Source organism: Phascolarctos cinereus, unplaced genomic scaffold (genome assembly GCF_003287225.1).
Source record: "Phascolarctos cinereus isolate Bilbo 61053 unplaced genomic scaffold, phaCin_HiC Scaffold_9;HRSCAF=440, whole genome shotgun sequence".
Classification (NCBI taxonomy): Eukaryota; Metazoa; Chordata; class Mammalia; order Diprotodontia; family Phascolarctidae; genus Phascolarctos; species Phascolarctos cinereus.
In genome coordinates this window covers 204,346,302-204,352,276 of record NW_027556402.1, presented here as the reverse complement: position 1 = coordinate 204,352,276, position 5,975 = coordinate 204,346,302, and positions in this window count along the sequence as shown.

Sequence of the window (5,975 nt, the reverse complement as noted above, 5' to 3'; positions counted from 1 at the left end):
AGAGCCCCTGACTCACTGTTTTGATCGAAAATGGCTTTGGCTGCCTCCTTGTTGATGAAAAGGATGTTTCCAGGGGGCAAAGGAACGATTTGAAGGGATCCAAGCCTATAGCAAACCTACTGCTCTGGGTCTGAGTGGAGCCTGGGGCCTTTTCTGCTAAGGTTTATCTCCCTCTTAGCTCTTCAGACTAATTCACTCTGGGGGTGTTAACTAATAACTGTGTTCCTCCTCCCAGGAGAATTTTCATTTCACCAGAGGAAAACTTAGCCCAAAGGAATTGCCTTAATTTTAGGGTTTCTGGCATTGTCGTATTTTGGGATAGAGAGCAGGAAAGCTGGGTTTCTTTATTTTTTTAATGCTCTTTTTAAACATCATCACTTCCCAGTGATCCCCCTCCAGTAGGATTCTCCCTTATAACAAATAAATTGCAATCAAGAAAAATAAATCAACACACTGTCCCTCCTTCTACGCCTGCAGCCCACCACCTCTTTGCCAATAGGTGGGAGGCATGCTTCACCATGTCTTCTGAGATCATGGCTAGTCACTGCATGGATCAGACCTCTAAGTTTTTCAATGCTGGGTTTTTTCTATGTTTCCTTTACTGTGGTCATGTGTTAACTGGCTTCCTGGTTCTGCTTGCATCACTCTGCATTGGTTTAATATGATCTTTGTTGGAGACCTTTCCAGAGTTCCTCAGATCACACATCATGTCAATCAGCACCTATGGATAGGACCAGCTTTGAATGCAACCTATGAGTTTGGCCAAAATTCTGGGGCCTATTAGACTGTGTATTCACTGACCCTTCAGATTTCAGACAGAATAAGACAATACGGTCAGAAGAAACCAAGCCCTACAAACTTAGAGACTCATGGTTATAGAGGGGCTGCTGGATTGATTACATTTAGTAAGCACCAACAGTAAGGGTGTGTGTCTCTTACTAGGACAAAACATCCTTGGGGACTCAGAGGGAATTCATTCATCATTAAAAAAGCAATAATTAAACTCCTTCTATATTGGAACAACAGCATGGTAGAGTGGAAAGACTCTGCCTTTGGAGTCAGAGGACTTGGGTTCAAATCCTGGCTTTGTCATTTACTCTCTATGTGACCTTGGGCAAACCTTGGGCCTCCATTTCTTCATCTGCAAAACAAGGAGGTTGGATTGAGTGCTCTTTAGATTTATAATCCTATGTGGAGGCCCTGGAGTTAGGTTACACTGTGGATGATGCCAAAAATGAAGGCCATTGTCATTGAACTCAAGGTCCTTACAGTCTATTGAGGGAGATGAAGCATCATCTATGATAGGAATTAAGACAGGATGTGTCATAAAAGATCCAAAAAAAAAAAAAAGGTGGTGAGGTTCAAAAGAGGATGAGTTCATGTCAGGAAAGGCTTCCCAGCCTTGATGAGACTTTGAGTCTGAGTTTTAACCTCTGGACCAAGGCTTTCATACTTGGGATCCATGAACTTTAAAAAATACATACATACATACATACATACATATACATATATATACATGAATAATTGTATTTCAACACAATTAGTTTCTTTATAATCCTATCTCTTATTATATGCATTGAAAAATATGATTTGGAGAAGGGGTCTCACCAGATTGTCCAAGGGGTCCATGACTCACAAAAGGGTAAGAAGCCCTGCCTTAGATGATAGGGAGCCATCTCAGTTTTTGAGTAGAAGACTCAAGATATTTAGATATTTAGAACTTTGCAGCAGAGAAGTCTGGCAGCCTGTGCAACACAAATTGGAGGTAGAGAGCCTGTTCAGAAGACTGTTGAAAAAATTCAGAGAAGAAAGGTAATGAGGACGCAAACTAAGGCGGGAGCCCTAAGGCTGAATAACAGGGGATGAACGGTGGAGATATGGCCACATGTCCAGCTCATTGTGCTTTCTGTTGACTTTGGGTGTTCTGGAATGGTCCTTAGCTCATGGTCCCAAGGCTTCACTGCTATGTGAACAGCCCCAGAAATGTGCCTCCTAACCACCCAAATTAAAGATACTTTTCTGCAAATCAAGTCTCATCTCTACCCCGAAGACTCCCACCTCCAAACTGTTCCTTCAGGGTCTTTCCTCCAAACCCCTAGAGTTTGCCTTCTTTGAATGGTGTTTTCTGCCCCCTCTTCCCATCCTTACCCCACTCTGCTGCCTTCTTGGGAGAAAACTGTATGGTAAGCTAATTCACACTAAGATGCACGTGATTAGTAGCATAATGAGTTAGAGGAGATGGTGATACATTAAAAAAAAAAGTCCATGGAGAGGCTGAGCCTGAACCCAGTGGAATGAAACTCTAATGTCAGAATTTCAGGCATTGAAGCCAGTGAATAAGAATAAGGTTCTTGGTGTTTCCCACCACATAGACAATCATCTATCTATTTGGCCCATGGTGAAGCAGGCCCTGTTTTCACTTCTACGGAGGAGTGGACACCTTGTCAGCAGAGGTATAAAGCAATCCAATACCTTTCCTCTCTCTGTAGAAGAGTCACTTGGAGGATGGATGGGAAGACCGATGTGCTGTCAATGGGTTCTCCTGGGCACATTGATCTGTCATTCAGAGAAGTGACCAATGATGTCTCTTACCCATGCAGGCACGTGTAGTCCCCATGTATGTGTGAACCCTTTATAGTTACACGGCATTTTTCCACCCACAGGAATACCAGATCCTTGCAACACCACAATGAAATACATAGGGTAGGTGTTATAATCTTTATTTTACAGGTAAGGAAACTGAGGTCTAGAGAAGATAAAAACCTTGGGATCATTGGATGTTAGACCAGGAAGGGACCTTAGAAATAATCTAGTCCATAACCCTCGCTTTATAGATGAGGAAACTGAGGTCCAGAGAGGATTAGGCTCTTGGGATCATTGGCTATTAGAGTAGGAAAGGACCCTAGAGATGATCTAGTTCAATATCCTCATTTTACAAATGAGGAAACTGAGGCTCAGAGAGAAAGCAGCAGAGCCAGATCTGGAACCCAGGTCCCCTGACTCCTAGGACAGTGCTCTTTTCATTACAATGGGCTAGACTGCCCTAGACAACAATTGGTGGGGATGATGCTTCCTGCATTAACTCAGCCTGGGGTTCCTCTAGGCTGGGGACTTGGATCTATGACACTATACAGGCCATGGGACCCTTCCACCCCCCACACACACACCGGAGAAGAATGCACCCAGGAAACCTTTTCATCACCAGGATAAGTAAATTATTTTTGCATCCCCATCTTAATTATGCGCTGCCTGCAGCAAACACAAAAATGATAATAAAAATGAAGAGCGTCCTGAGCAGCAGCAAGCAGGCACCGCCTCCCAACACAAGGAATGAGTAATTAATGAATAAGCTTAAATGTCAGCTTCCACCTCGACAGCAGCTCAGGGTAGCAACAAGCCAGAGCCCAAGCAGGAGCTGGCCGTGTTTGTGCCTTGTCTAAAGCGAGACTCTTACACTGACCCACACCATCTTCCCCATCACAGACCTGTGGGTGCTCAGACACAGAAGTACCTGAGGAGCTGTGTCTGCCAGCTCCCTCCTTGTGCAGGTAAGGAAGCTGAGGCTCTGAGAAGGGAGCTGGCTCTCCCACAGTCACGTCATGGGTGAGGGACAGAGCGTAAATAAGAACTTGAGTCTCTTGGGTCTGTGGCTCTGCTCACTCCCTGCTGGCCATGTTAACCTAATCAGCATTAGGACAGTTTGGAAAACCCCCCAGTATCTACCGAGTCTCTCCAAGTCATCCAAGCATTTCAGCCTTGAGAGCCTGGGGATGATTCAGGCTCTGGGTCAGTCAGTTGCCCCCAGCAGAGTACAGTAAATGGACTTACTCTGCTGATAGCAGTTCCCTGTAATACTGCATATATTCAGGACTGGAATCCAGATGTCCAGACTCATCCTTCTGACCAATCCAGTTCTTTTTGTGGGACACAACAATCCCCCCCTGAATCCACTAGTGTCCAGTCCACTGCTTGCCCCCACTGCTCTGTCGTCCCACCCCACAGGAGCCTGTCCAGGAAGGGCCTCGGGCTTGTTTCCAAGGGTCTCTGTCTTCCTTTAATGGAAACCAAGGACATGTTTCAAACTGCTTGACCTAAGTAAAATTTATGGTGGTTGCCTCGCCCTCCAAGATTCCCAATTACAGCATTATGTGGAGAACAGCATTGCTCACACCAGCAGGAAGAGAGATGAATGAAGAATTCTGGAGGGTCAGAGTCAAGCAAGGGCAACTTTTCATGGGCTGCTGTGGTCAAGGAGGAGAGAGGAAAAGGGGGTTGGGCTTGGTAACAAGACAGCTTGTGTGGAGCCATTCTATGATCTCCTAGTCAGTTGTTAGGGAGAATGGGAGAAGAAGAAAAACATCTTATTCTTCTCAACAGAGGTTAAAGAGAAGAGAGGGCTCACTAGGGCTGCTGGGGCTGTTTGCAAAGAGGCAGAACCTGGAGTTAGTCACAGTTCTGTCCCAGATTCGCTGTTTGATCTTTGACATCTCAGACCATCCAATAGGACTAAAGATGTCTGACTTCCCCATTGACTTCTCAGGGCTGATGGAAGAATTGAATGCTTCTAGGATGAATGCAGAAGGGCTAAGGAAAACTGAACACTGAGGAAAGAGATGATTATTATTTCTCAGATACTAACCTCATGAGGCCCATGGGCAGAGGGATGGGCAGAATAGAACCCCTCTTCCCTCCTCAAAACAAAAAAAGAACCAACTTTAAGTCATCAGAGAGCCTGTAGTTCTGTGGAACCCAATCAACTAATCAACTTGTATGGATCACTGCAGCCACTAAGGCAGACTCCTCTAAAACAGAGGGGCCCAGGCACCACCCTTCTACCTTAGAGAGGTCACAGCTCATGGGGAAACAGCAGGACCCAGTGAAGACAGCAGGGTCACAAGAACAACATACACAATTCCTGTGATGCTAAACCACAAATTCATTCATTCATTTAACAACCATTTACTGTGCAGTTGTTCTTCGTAGTTGAAGAGGACCAAAATGACATCACTACGTTAGGGTCAATGTACAGTGTGTCCAAATGTGGCTGATCAGACCAATATGAGGTTGGAAGGCTCTACCACAGGTAGTTCCATATGAATATTTGGAATGCAGATGTCTCTAAATTTGTGCATCTCACGTTTCTTTTGAGCTACTAATTGCATTCTACCAGAGAAAACAACACATACACAGATAAGCACATAATATAAACCATATAGAAAGAAAGTGGTATGTGAGGAAGAGAGCATTAATTACTAGGGGAATCAGGAAAGGCCTTGTATGAGAAGGGGGTGGCATGAGCTGAGCCCTAAAGGAAGCTAGGTCTTCTAAGAAGCGGAGGGGAAAAGGAGAAACATACCAGGCGTATTGCAAAACTTTAGTCAAATGGATAAATTTGGTACCAGGTGATTAGTGTTGAAGCAAAAGCGCTTCACTTCTTTTCACAAACTACATGCAAGAGACAAAAGTAGAAGTCAGTAGGTATTGTCAGGCCCAACTACTTTTGGGCAGTTTCATTTAGTCCGGTTTTTTTTTAGGGTGGGATGTCTTATCAAAATCAAAAGTATCAATAAGATTTTTTAAATTGATAAAGAAGACAAAAAGGAAATCTACTACACCTTCCCAAAAAGGGGGGTGGGGGGATGAGAAACAGAAAGAACAGGGGACTCCCAGTCTGACTGGTGAGAGCAGGGACAAGCTTACACTTTGCCCTCCCGGAACTTACAGCCTAGCTTAGGAGATAGGACTCACAGCCACACAATTACAACAAAGGCAAAGGATGATCAGAATGAAAAAAAAACCGTGCATGTGGCAAGATGGGAGTCTTGGGAATCGGCACTAAGAAGAGAGGATCTTCTGCGTATGTGTCAGAGGGACCTTGATGAGCCCCCAGGACCGATGGTTTGTTTGTAGCACCACCTGGTGGGCAAATTATACATCACACTCTAATAAAGTAACTGCCCAGTCTTTCTCTAGGC